The sequence below is a fragment of the Canis lupus genome, chromosome 20, assembly GCF_048164855.1.
Source record: "Canis lupus baileyi chromosome 20, mCanLup2.hap1, whole genome shotgun sequence".
Taxonomy (NCBI): domain Eukaryota; kingdom Metazoa; phylum Chordata; class Mammalia; order Carnivora; family Canidae; genus Canis; species Canis lupus.
Window position 1 is genome coordinate 7,468,849 of NC_132857.1, and position 14,609 is coordinate 7,483,457.

A 14,609-nucleotide genomic window follows, 5' to 3' on the forward strand; every position below is an offset into this window, starting at 1 on the left:
TCTTTGCCTGTCTCTCTCTCTCTCTCTCTGTCATGAATAAATAAAATCTTTAACAACAACAACAACAAAAATCTGTCCCAGAGATAAATATTAACTTTCATCAATATATACATCCTTAGCCTTATATTGTTATCATTGAAATTGTTTAATTTTATATTATTTAATTTCCTGTTTTATTATGCATATTAACAGGATTATTAGCTGTCTTGATATACAATAATTCTTGACATCTTAGTCTAATTCTTCCAATAAACTTAAACTCTAATTAATAAATCTAATCCACCTAAGAGAATAGGTATTTCAAGAACTGTTTCAATTTTCCAGTAAAGCCACTTTCTTTAGAAGCTTGATTATAATTTTTATTGTTTTACTTTACCTTGAACTATCTTCTGTGGTGATAATTTGTCTCTTACTCTGTATAAACAATAAACTTTATTAAATATTTTAATAAAGGCCATGGCATGGTATATAATATTGATAGAGTTATTGAAAATATATGCTATTCATGAGAGAACAAATGGAACTAATAAAAAAATTGGAAATACATGGCAAAAAAATATTAACCATTGTCAGCTTAAAAAAATTCAAATGGTGTGTTTGGTATCCCACGATAACAAAAATATCAAAAAGAGCAACCATGCAGTTATTTATAAATCTCTATGGTTGCTCAAAACACAAAACTGGTCACAATTTTGCAGCTGATAGCAGAGCACACTTGTGAAATGGTGGTTTCTATTTCTAATAAACTTGGACTCACAAGATGAAAGCAGAGTAAACTTGAGGAGCAGGCTAGACTCGTGCTGAGGTTAATTTTGTATTTATAACAGCTGCTGCAAATCTTCAGAACCAGTCTCATCCTCCCTGGAATTTGGAGAAACCTTGACTTTTTAACCTGACAGAGTCACTGATCTCTTCATTTGGATTCATCAAAAGAGAATAGCACTTAATGCAAGAAATGCCTTAAAAGGATGCATGGATGTAAGGTTGACTTCCCCATCTCCAACACGGCTACTTTATCAGTTCTCATCCATAAGAGAAACCCTATTCTTATGATAAAGAAGAGTTTATAAGCAATTTTGATAAAGTAGTTTCTCTGAATGAGTTTATGCTTTTTTGGTAAAACCCACTTAAAACTAATTCTCTCGGGATCCCTGGGTGGCTCAACGGTTTAGCGCCTGCCTTCGGCCCAGGGCCTGATCCTGGAGACCCAGGATTGTGTCCCGCATCAGGTCCCCTATGTGGAGCCTGCTTCTCCCTATGCCTGTGTCTCTGCCTTTCTGTCTGTGCCTCTCATGAATAAATAAAATCTTTTTTAAAAAGGTGGAAAAACCTAATTCTCTCTCAAATTGAGAAGCCTATAAAGAATTAAGAAAACTATGACTGCCCATCACTCAATTCTACGTAGGGAATAAAGAGACAATAGGGAAGCTTTGAGAAATGTTCTCCCAAACTTAATGCATTCTTCTGAGTTAAAATCATCTTGTAATGTTTGAAAACACTTTATCTAGCTAAGGTTCTATTCAATTCATTATTTTGATTATAAAAAATTTACTTAATATAAGGTCTTAATTGAGATCTTCAGTAATTAGATCAGGATACTAAACCTTTGCATTAAGTAGCATCTGCATTGCAGTTATTTTTTTCTGAGTGGACTACATGATATGTAATTTGTGTAGATTACCTGGCACCAATCCTGATTTAAAGATTCCATAGGCTGAATACTCCTTTCTATTTTTCCATTTCCTACAAGTAAAATAAATTTCTTGTAAGTTTACGATATGATCGGTAAATCCACTACTGGGCATTTACCCAGAGAATATGAAAACAAAAGATATATGCACCGCTATGTTTATTGCAGCATTGAGCATTGTTTACAGCAGCTAAAATATGGAAGCAACCCAAATGTCTACCAATAGATGAATGGATCAAGAAAAGATGGTACACACACACACACACACACACACACACACACACACTGGAATCTCCTTCAGCCATTAGAAAAGAATGAAATCCTGTCATTTGCGACAACATGGATGGATCAAAAGGGTATAATGCTACACAGAATAAGTCAGAGAAAGACAAATATTTCACTCATATGTGGAATTTAAGAAACAAAACAAACAAGCAAACAGAAAAAAGAAGAGACAAACCAAGAACTAGTCTCTTAACTATAGAGAACAGATTATTACCAGAGGTGAGGAGGGTGATGGGTTGTTAAGTAGTTGATGGGGATTAAAGAGTGCAAGTGTTGTGATGAGCACCAGGTGATGTATGGAAGTGTTGAATCACTATATTGTACATCCGAAGCTAATAGAACACTGTATGTTAATAAATAAATATATAAATATTACAGTAAATATTATGCATTGTTAATGAATGTACTCCCTTTTTAATACCTAATACTTTCTTGGTAAATAAATTGTCCTTTATTAGAGACTGCTGCTATTTCTTCTCAGAACCAAAAAAAGAGAGAGTGAAAGACAGGAAGGAGGAAGGAAGGAAAGGAAGGAAGAAACCATATTGACACATTCATGTTATTTAAATAATGGGGTGCTCCATTTGGATGAATTATATGTTTTCTACGGTAGCTATAAAAATTGGTTAAAAATTAAGAAAATATCGTTATATTATCAAAACATGAAAAAATATTATGAGGGAATAAAAAGACATCGTTGACTCCTTTTAAAAAGGTGCTTAAATAGTACCAGGATTAGCTCTCAAATAAGTCCAGCTCTTTCTGTTCTCAAGATTGCCAAGGGAGATGGTGTTAACCCCCAGCCATGGTTGATATTGCCCTTACATCAGTCACTCCCTTGAACCTAAAGGGGTGAGACTGATGGCATTGCTGACTAAATTGGTGTTTTCTTCGCCCTGTATTACCTTCTCTGTGGGGTGCTCCGATTGGATAGGGGCCAACAAATGTGGGGCATCTGATTGGGTGGGGGCTGGCGACCCTGGTGGTGAAAGGATTCACCCAAAGCAGAATGAAGGAGATAGAAGTTTCTTGGGATCCCTGGGTGGCGCAGCGGTTTGGCGCCTGCCTTTGGCCCAGGGCACGATCCTGGAGACCCGGGATCAAGTCCCACGTCGGGCTCCCGGTGCATGGAGCCTGCTTCTCCCTCTGCCTATGTCTCTGTTTCTCTCTCTCTCTCTGTGTGACTATCATAAATAAATAAAAATTTAAAAAAATATTAAAAAAAAAAAGAAGTTTCTTGAATACATCACAAGGGAGTGAGGGAGGGAGGCCAGGACAGCAAAAGAGACTATTTGTGAGGAGGTGATGTGAGGAGCCACAGTTATAGGGAGGGAGTATGGGAACACATGGAATTTTGCCTTTTTTGGTAATCTTAGGAACTGTGCCTGGTTGTAATTGGTCAGTTAGGCCTATGGTTATTTAGAGGTGGGTCACTTACTGCGCCTGTTTGCATCCAGCTAGGTGGTTGCTGTGGGCCCTTTTGCCTTGATCAAGTTTCTCTTGCTCAGCTTGGTTGCCTTATAGTGACCTCTACGTTCTACACATCCCTCTTGATGTTTCCTTTAGATTAGAAAACATCTATGGCACTAGTTGTTCCGACAGATGTCTGAAAGCATTGCAGCCTTTTATGATCAAGCGTCTTTTATGATCAAGGTTTACCTGTTCAGTGTTAATTTATCAGATTATAAAGAGTTCCCATTGCTTTCTGATGAGCTGGATGGAAACATGACATAATAGAGCCAATAGAAAAGAGAAGGACCCAGAAAAAAGCTGAAAACTTGGGATGCTCAGAAGTTGAGCATTCATGGCCATCAAACATTTTTTTTTTTCGTTGTATCAGAGATGGGTAGATTACCTGATGAAGGGGTCTTTAGATTCATTCTTCTTCTCAGCAGATTACCAATGTGGTCCTGAGGCTTGAGACTGTGGGTAAGCTGCTGAAACATTATAGTCTGTACAGGAAAAGCATGGCAATTTTTACAGTGTTGAAGTTCAACACATTAATTCAAAAAATATAATGAAATGCAGAATGAGTACAGAAACCAAATGAGGTTTCCACCAATAAATGTAAGGTACTGTCCAAGTTTTCTTCAATTTTCATGTAAGGCTTTAAATTTTTTTTAATTTACTTCATCTGTTGGGCAATTATTTTTTTTTCCTGTAATTTAATAAGAAAGACAATTAATAATAGGGTATCCAAACATGAATGGAAGATTAGTGGCCTAAAATCAACATTTTATAACTAGGGACTTGGCACAGTCCTAGTATTTTCTAGCTAATTATCTTGTAGATTTTAAAATGCAGGTTCTGTAATGAATTACCATAATTGCACTACAGTTAATATTCCACAGTCTTTCAAATTTTAATAAGTTCATTATTATTTTTTTTTAATTTCCACAATTATTTTCAGAGCCAGCTGTATATCAAAGTATAGGTAGTGCAGCCAGTTGTGACACAGATTGAATCAAGTCAGATATCTTGCTCTCAGGGAAATACTTTTTTTCTTGAGCAACACTGATTACCAGGGAGACAGGTTAAGGAAATGAATGAATCCATGAAAATCCAAAGGCATTCTGGGAAACCAAAGAGTGCATTACTTCTAGAGATTGTGTCGGTATTTTGATCTTTGTTGACCAAGGACACATGATAATTAAAATCGGAACAGTGTTGATTTGCTCTGTAACTCCAAAACTTAGTTACCAAGGCGTACCTCGTGTTATTGTGTTTTGCTTTATTGTGCTTCACAGGTAACTGTGGTCTTACAAATTGAAGGTGTGTGGTAACCCTGAGCGGATCAATACCGTCAGCACCATTTCTCCAATGGCATTTGTTCACTTCGTGTCTCTGTGTAATGTTCCAAAATCATTTTGGAATGTGAGGATTTGGTCAGAGGCAAGGATGCCATTGCCATTCAGGTTGCAAATCTGGGAGGGGCAGACTGGCTGATGCATGGAAAGTGTGCCCTGAACGGGGAGGATTAGGCTTGCAGTTACATGGGCTGAAACCTCAAGATCTGTGCCCTCTGCAGAGATTGGTCAGAGTCAAGTCCCAAACCTTCAGTTTCAGGTGCCGAGTGGCAAGGAGGTTACAGTCCACCATTTCTGGTAGTGTTTGTAGGATGTTCCAGAACATGACAGGACATATTGCAGGGGTCTTTTTGCACATTTTGCTGAATTTTGTGCAAGCTTGTCACATGAGGCTGTGCCAACTGGTTTTGTTCTTCACAGTCATTAGGCCTGATTAAAATTTTGCTTTTTCTCCCTCGACATGAGGGACCCTATCTTATCTGTCAGTTATTATTGTCTCATTATAGGGGTCTTTTTTCTTACTTATATTTTGGGAATTCTCAGAGTATTTTAAACTTTTTCATTATTGTTATACTTGTTGCCGCAACCTGTGATCAGTGATTATGACTTGCTGAGAGCTCAGATGATGTTTAGCATTTTTTAACAATAAAGTATTTTTAATTAAAGTATGTACATGTTGTTTTTTAGACACAATGCTGTTGTGCAGTTAATAGACTGAGTAGTGTAAACACAGCTTTATATGCACTGGGAGACCAAAAAAATTCATTTGACACATTTCATTGCAGTAGCCTGGAACGGAACCTGTTATATCTCCCAGGTACGCCTGTAGTTTGAAGCCTAATGAATAAAGTAAAAAGGTGCAACTCTACTCTATTTCTTTATCATTTTCATCATAGGAATTGTAATTTGGAAAATGACTCCTTAGCCCATCATGCTAGTTAAATTAGTGAGCATAAAATGAATAACTTTGATAATATTAAAATAGAAGAACATTTTAAGCAGATTTGAGATTACATGGGACAAACACAAAACTATAGCGCATGAAATTGAAGCAAGTGAGACAATTTTTTTAAAGTGGGTGATTTTTTTTGTACCTTTTTTCAGAATTCTTAAGCTAAATCGGTATCTGTTAGTCTCACAACTAACAGTCTCCTCATTTTTATTTTTGTATTAGTCTTTGTGATCATTTGTTTTGAGAGTTTAAGATCCAATCCAAAATGAGATTGAGAGAGAGACAGAAAGAAAAGGGAAGGCAGGGAAAGGAGAGAGAATGGGAGAAGAGGAGGGGGGGAGAGAAAGAAGCTGGAAGGGAGGAGGGACAGTGGGGGAAGAAAGAGAAATTTATTGTTCTACATGAAGTCTTCAGAAGATATATTTGCTCCCTTTGCATATAAAGACTACTTATAGAGTGTAGTTGACTAATTATAAGTCAAACCCAAAGAGACCGATCTCTTCTAGAAAAACATAAAAGTTCATTTAAGAATCCGCCTTATGTACATACATGTGGCATCACAAGTCAGTGTGGATCACTCTGGTGTTACAGGACTCTCATCGATGAATTTAATTGTTAGTAACTGGTGTTATGACAACTAAGTAATCGTGTGGAAAAAAAGAGAGGTTCAATCCATACCTCACTGCACATAAGATGACAGCTCCAAATAGATAAGGGGTACAGAAAGAAAGGGTACGCTCTAAAATTACTGGGAACATGTCAAAGTACACAGGACACAGCCAGAAAAGGGTCCCCAGGGCCCAAATTATTGACCAATAAGCATCGTAAAGAATGAGAGTAACCGGTTATAACACACTGATTTATAACATATTATCGTGAGTTCATAATGCTACTTAAAAAAAAAACAGACAAACAAAAACAAAAGCAAAACTAGGGAAGAAGGAAAGACCTTTTTTCTAAACAGAAGAATACCAGCTAATACACGTAGCAGGAAAACAGAAAATCAGCATTTGTGACTATCATTATAATATATTATTAAAAGATTGTTAATGAATGTTAAAAATCACTCACACATATTTTAAACAGCATCTCATATATTTTTTTTATGTAATAACAAAGGAAACTTCTTTTTTTCCCCTTCCAATGGAAAAACCTAGCAGGCAACATCCAATGAAATGATCAAACTTGTTACAATCACTGAAAAGGACAAAATGACATTATGTGCCTCGCAATGTTATACAATAAGAAATCATGCGCCTGTGTATTTTTGACACACACACATAAAATATCTAATTCAAATCTGGTTTATGAGGACAGAATTAGAAAAAATCATATTACATGATTTTCTATGTAATGCTTGGCCCGGACTTAAAAAATATCTTATGTTCCATATCCTACCTGTCTAAAAGAAATCTCCAGCCTTATTGTGACCACTCACTGGGGCTGGTCACAATAAATAATTGTTTTCACAATAAGTAAATGACAAGAAAAAAAAAATGCTTTGAAGCTTACACTATCTGAATACAGCTACTCAACCACTCTTCTTGGCTTTCAGGTTCAGAGACTTTGCAACAATTTCTAGCATTACTTTGAATGTGTGGATTGCATGTCAAGTTCAATAGGCCCACAACTCTTTTCACTTCACTTCCACCGATTTCACTTCCACCCCACTCAGCATTGGATTCTTTTAAAAGTTCTGTGGACTTCAGCATCAATCAGGAGTGCTTAAACCACAAACATAAACTTCATTGTCCAGCCTTTAATGAAAATCGACTTCTTATCCCCGCTGACTCCCTCTTCCCTTTCACACAAGTGCATCTGTTCTTTAGTATCATTGGGATCCACAGTCCCTTGGACCATTCTTTTTTTCTCAGTGTTTGAGCCTCAAACTCTTCTCATTTTCATGTCTCCTTAGCATAAGCCCCAAAACTTTCACTTCAGCTGCACTTTTCCCAAACCAACTCCAACTCTCCCTGAAATTTACACAGATAAGTTCAATTATGGATGAGTCTATCCCATGAAATGGGCATTATTGAGGGCATTTTAGACCTCAGCTAAAAGAAGAGATGAGACTGCAAGCTTTTTTTTTAGAATGGAACCAATGAGAAACCACAGTTGATAAATGAATATATAATAGACTTTGTTCTAGTTAAAAATGTAGTGTAGGGACATGTGGGTGGCTCAGTCAGTTAAGTGTCTGTCTTTAGCTAATATCATGATCCCAGGGTCCTGGGACAGAGCCAGCATTGGGCTCCTTGCTCAGCACAGACTCTCCCCCCGCTTGAGCACTCACTCTCTCTCTCTCAAATAAATAAAATCTTTAAAAAATGTAGTGTTTAATGCAAACAATAGTAAAATACTTTTTACCAAAAAAATGTATTTTTAGTGAGAAAAAATATACATATTTAATACGAAAATGTATATTTAATGGGCAGTAGGCACTTTATTGAGAGCACAGAATATCATGCAGACTTTTGCATGGTAAGTGGGAACTTAAACTGATTAAATTTGGGAAAAATTTGCAGTATCGAAATCCATTTAAAGTTTTATATATTTGACTCCGAAATTCTATTTCTGAGAACTTATACCAAGGAAGAAGTCCTGAAATACCATAAAAATGCACCAAATGCTTATAATAGTTTAACTTGTTACCTCCATTTTGATGCTAAGACATTTTTACATAAATCGATTTGCTGGCATATTATGGAATATTATAAAACTAATGTAACTATTTTACATAGTTTCATAACACAGGAAAAATGCTTATGCATATTTAGATGAAAATAGACTTTTCTTTACAATTCTGAGAGATTAAAACAAATTTAAAATTTCAAAGTAAAAGCAACAAAATATTAACAGTACTACTTGGAGCAGCAAGAGGATGGGAGATCTGTATTTGACTCTTTGCAGTTTTAAATCTCCTAATTAATTATAATCAATCTGTAATTTGTTGTAGTTATCATGTGCTTGATAGTTTAGAATAAATCTTGGAAATGGCATTCATAGGAGTGTTCAGATATTATTCTCTTCGCCACTTGAATAAAAAAAAAATCAAGCATGTTTTTCACCTCCGGTTTTACCTTCAGTATTATTTGTCCAGGAATCCAAAACTATTTTATCTATATCTATCTATCTATCTATCTATCTATCTAATCTATCTATCTATCTATCATCTATCATCTATCATCTATCTGAGACAGAGGGCATGAGAAGCGGGAAGTTCAGAGGGAAAGCAGACTCCCTGCTGATGCAGGACTCCATCCTGGGACTCCAGGATCAAGACCTGAGCTGAAGGCAGACTCTTAACTGAATGCGGGCGCCCCTCCCCAACTATTTTAAAACACTTGTGGACATGGTGTGTGTGTGTGTGTGTGTGTGTGTGTGTGTGTGTGTAGTTGTCCTTCACTGTTCCTATCTCCTAAATGCAAACTCATAGATTTAAATGCATCTCTTTGAGGACTGGAAAGCACTAGCCACACCATGGATTCCTCTGGTTCTAGCCACAGGGCTATCAGATTTCTGGGCAGGAGTTTAGGGTGATGGAAAAGAGGAGGATTCCTTTTGCTCCAGGGTCATTTTCTGTCAAGGTATCATAATAGTTTGGTGTCAGAATTCATTTGGGCTCCTAATTCATTTCAGGTTACTAGTTTTTCTTTTTATTTAGAGACATGGAAACATAAATTTAATTTTTAAGCCCTGATTCACTGACCCCATTTCATGTATAAATAGTAGAACATTTTATATAAAGTGGGATTTAAAATGTCTGTAAAAACCCATTTAGACTTTTACCCCCTGCCATTATCTCCTTCTTTGCCTATATGTGTAAGCAAGTACCTTCCGTCAGAAAAATAAGCAATCCTCCCTCAAGCCTGTTCTTCCATTTGCCTCTTTACTTTCACACCTGAATTTTTACTGACTCCTTCACACCTCTGACTTCAGCTGCATCGATGTGCGGAAACTATTCTCATTGAACCAATGGCTGGCTAATTGCCATAACCACTGGTGTTTCCAGTTCTTCCCTTCCTCATTATCATGTGACTTTTTCCACCATTTCCTCCTTTTTGTAGGAACACCCCTCCTTACTGGCTCTGCTGGTCTACCATTCTAACTCTCCCACCTCCTTTGTGCGCCTTTCTTCTTTGACCCTTACTTAGAAACTCATGCTCTTCTGGAGTCTGTCTTGATATCTTTTCTCACTTGTATCAACATATGGAATGAGAACATTTACATCAATAATTTAAACCAATCCCTGGCTCAATTTGTGACAATCCCAAATCCATCCTGAATCCTGACTCCATCATACCCTGGCCATTTGCCAAGCAATAAAGGACCCTAACTGGTATGTGAATCATAGACCTACTTCGTTACTTAGACACAATATTTTTTCTAATAGGTTTACACTTGCATAGAATTTCTGACTCCCTGTCTTTGACCTATCCTGTTGGTTTCTAGTTTGTTTTTTTTTTTTTTTGGTTATCATTTTTGTCTCCTGAGATGTATCACCTAGTTCTCCAAATATATCTTTAATTTAAGTTGTCTCTCTGATTTTCATTTCTTAGAGCCTTTCTCATGACATGACTGCCTTATAGTCTCCTCAGACCCTGATATACTAGCTCTTGTGAAATCTAGTCAAGTTCAAATGGAAGAAAGGTTTCAGGAAATTTTTATATTTTGCCAGAGACCAAGAGCATACTCCCTGACTGTAACAACTTGATGGACGTTTTTCGGTCCCTGAGGCTTTAGAGCATGGCACTAAAAAAGAAAAACAGCATGCATACAATATTGTATTTTTCTTAACTGTGGATAATCTGCTCTCCAGACTCACAGATCTCACCTCTCACAGCTGTGAAAGCCCACTTCGCCCAACAATGCCTTTCTTTGTGCGTTCCAGAGAAACACTGGGCAGCCTATTAAAAAGCCATTTGGATTCCACATGAAGTTGTATATTTTTGTAATTCAAGATGGGATTCTACAGAAGAAATCAGAAGGGTCTCATTTCTTGTATTCTGCTGGCCAGAGGAGTAGAGATGGATTAACTAGCACATACAAATTGGCTGTCCTTTCTGTGATGATTACAGATGTTTTCTAATCACTCTTCCAAGAAGGCTTCACAGGCTTACAATGATACAGAAAAATCTGCAATCCATTTTCTTCCATCAAGGAAAGATAAAAGTGGCGAGTATACTACAGCGTAAGACACCCTCACTTCTACGTTTCTAGAATGATCCACAATCAGAAAATGAAACACTCGCAGCCAAGTGCTCACAATAAGCCAAGTTGTGCTCCACAACCGACCAGAAGGATGAACAAAATACATTTTAACATTTGCATGGGGATGCAGGCAAGAATCCATCCGTGACTCCTCACTGTCATTACACATATTGAATCCAGTACTGGAGGTGGAGCCAGGGAATGGAGTGAAAGGTAGACAAGTAAATGGTGAAGCACAGCCCTTGCTTTCCTTGCCACTGAGCCAAATAAGAAGGGTAGCATAGTTTTCTTACAGTGAAACCAATCCCATTACTGTGGAAGCAAGGCTTCTATGGTATGAATCTACTAAAGACACCATGGTCTGTCTCCTCAAAAGCCTGAATACAGGGAGCCTCAAAAACTGTAGAGGCTGTGAATTCCCAAGTGCAATGTGGGTTCTTGCTGCCAGTTCCACTAAGCACAAGTAGTGCTGATCTCCAAACCTTCTGTCTCCCAGCTACTATAATAAAATACCATAAACGAAATGACTCATGAACAACAAATACTTATTTAGGAGGCTAAGAAGTCCAAGATCATGGTGATGGAAGGCTTGGTGTCTGGTAAGAATCCACCTCCTGGTTCATAGACAGTTGTCTTTTCACTATAACCTCATTTGGTGGATGGGATTAAGGAGCTCTCCAGAGTCTCTTATAAGGGCACTGATTCCATTTATGAAGTCTCCATGTTCATGATCTAGGAAACATCCCAAAAATTCCACCTCCTTATACCATCCCATCGGTCATGAGGATTTCAACATATGAATTTGGGGGGGACACATTCAGCCCAGAGTACATCCAGTAGTTAATCCTGGAGCACTGGACAATGATGCTATTCTTGCATATGGGGCTACAATTTCAGTTGAGGCTCATACCAAAATGGATGGGCCAGACCAAGAGCGCTGACTTCTTCTATGTAATATCATACATTGCATATAGGAGAATTCTACTTGACTACATTTCTTCTTAGCCTATAGGGAGAAAAAAAAAAGTTAATATTGATCCATCTGCAGAGGTTCAATAATAACTTTATTCTTTCATATTGGAGTACACAATATAATGGGTGATATTTATAATTTCCCAAATGGCACAGACCAGTGGTCCAAGCATGCTTGTCTCCCACAACAGCCACACCTGTCAGCTAACAGGTATTTCTGAAATGTGGATTCGAGTTCTGTGGCCACATTCGTCTGGCTAGTCTAACCATAAATCAGCAAGCACGACAGACCATATATATGTATATGTTTGCTTTGAGTGGAAGCTAAACTGGTTCCCATTCAAGGCAGGCTTTTGGACTATGTTTCTATGATTTTACCACCATCATTGGAACAATTCAAACTACAACGGCTGTGAACCTCAGGTATTTCCAGGTGAGGCTGATCCTGTTTATTTGGTTCTTTAAAGTCCCACAATGTTATTTACCAGAGAGTCATAGATACCTTATAATTTTAGGGAACAGGAGAAATCACCGTACCCTAGATACTCTGAGTAATTCTATAGTACTGAAATTAGCCAGAGTAATGAGTTCTACATAAATGGCCAGCTACCAAATATAGTAGTGCCTATTCCTTTGTTCTCTTTACATCAGATTGATTCCTCAAGTTCACCTCCTTGATATAGCTGTAAAATTATATGGCTGGACCGATATATCTGCTTCTTTGATATGCTATAAAATATATATTTTTAAAAATCTAGATATACTGCCACTAATTACTTTCAACTCTTGTTATTAGCTCTCTTTTGGGCCATAAAAATCAGTAAGAAATTTTTAAAAATAATTTTTGTTAAAATTAAATAAAATTGAGATTTTCAGAAAAAAGGAAACCAAATAAATAACATTGCATACACATGCCAGCCGATTTGACACATACTAATAGTTTTGAAATGAGGAAATGCTTTCAGTACAGGGATGTATGACTCAAGTATGGTCAAATAATTAGCATATCCTTATCTAAATTAATATGAGAAAAGGGGCATGTAAAGTCACGGGTTTATTTCTATTCCATCAATCATCCCTCCATGTTTATGTATATATTTATATCTAAATTAAACTACATTCCAGTATAAATTGGTTGTCAAAATACCATTTTATAAAATCTCTTGAATAATGATTTGGGGACTAATTATCCATAATAATTTTCTATAATTGCTGCACTCACAAAACCCACTCTGAAAACATAGAGAACTTTGATACCGAGACTGTTTGTATGGGAGGCCAACTGACTGATTTTTTGTTTTGTTTTTGTATTTTGATGGAGGATGCAGGAAAGGGGTTATTTGGCGTTTTCCTAAGGATTCTCCATGGTAAGAACCTAAGACAGTAAACTCCTGCTAAATCATTACAGGCAAATATGATGCTCAAAATCCTAAACGTAAATTAATTAGCGGGAAAACAACAATGCTGCCTTGACCCAGTCTGAGAAAGCGACACTATTGGTTTAATAATCTCACTGAACTTGCCCCAAATTTCAGCCACAATACATCAGAAAATTATTCTGCAATAAAAACAACACACGTTTTCCAGCTCCCTTTATTTTTTAAATACCTCCACACTTAAAAAAGCAGTACCGCATAATAATTATAGGATGGGTTCTGAGGTTAGACAGCCTGGGTGCAAACCTGTCTGTACTCTTTGAATGTTTAGTCCCTTAGTTAGCCTTCTTTTTTTGTACAATGGGAATAAGAATAATAATTACTTCCTAAGGCTGCTGTAGTAACTAAATGAGATGATCAATTTTAAGTGCTTGGAAAAGGGTCTATTTCAAGCTTTTTTGAAATAATTATTTATTATTCTCATAACAGTTCTATTTAGTCAATATCTGTTGAATATCTGTCGTGTGGCATGCAATGCTCAGTGTTACAAGGAGTTAGCAGTGGGCAAGCACAGCAAGTTTAACCATAACCAGAAATGGTAAATGAGGTTCTAAGAAATGTAATTCTTTTAGCATTTGGATAGCTTTCTTAAAAAATATTTATCACTGTGAACTCCGATTGCTCTAAATGACATTAATGCCTGCCAATCTACTTCCAAGGACTAAGTTTAGGGTTTTTTTAGTTTTTTTTTTTTTTTTTTTTAAGGCATTGTAGGAGTACTTAACAAACTTAAAAAACGGCAACAACAACAACAACAACTCATGTAAGTCGTACTATCATAGTTGCTATTTAATGTTGGCAAACGTGGCCTGGTTTTATCATAATATAATGCATTAAAATCCCTCATTTGATTAAACATAAGCAAATGGCAAAGCAGCTGGTTATGCAATATTCTAGATAAGCTTAAAAGATCTGGAGAAGAAATGATTTGCTAAATGTTGTGATTGAATTAAGATTTTCTTGTCAAACAGAATTAGCCACATATGGGAGTAGGTCAGTGGTCAGACTTGCTTGTCAGTACCTAACATTGAAAATAGCCTTAGGGAAGTGAGAATCCCATATTTTAAACCCAGATGAAAGGGAAACTATGAAGATGGGAATAGGCTTTTCACAGCTGCATGGCTTTAAAAAAATAAAAACAAACAAAACCTCCAAACCTGTTATTTAACCTGTCTTGGCATGAGTTTGTTTTAGGATACGTGGATGGTATGGGAACCAAATGCGTTGCAAGATTATGTCCAATGTGGTCACTGATG

General features: G+C 36.8%; 1 long non-coding RNA gene across 1 annotated transcript in view; it reads left to right on the forward strand.

The window, feature by feature from the left end:
* LOC140611659 (uncharacterized) overlaps positions 1–14,609 on the forward strand; it is a 355,437-nt gene that overhangs the window by 323,093 nt on the left and 17,735 nt on the right. The gene's annotated exons all lie outside the window — the stretch shown is intronic.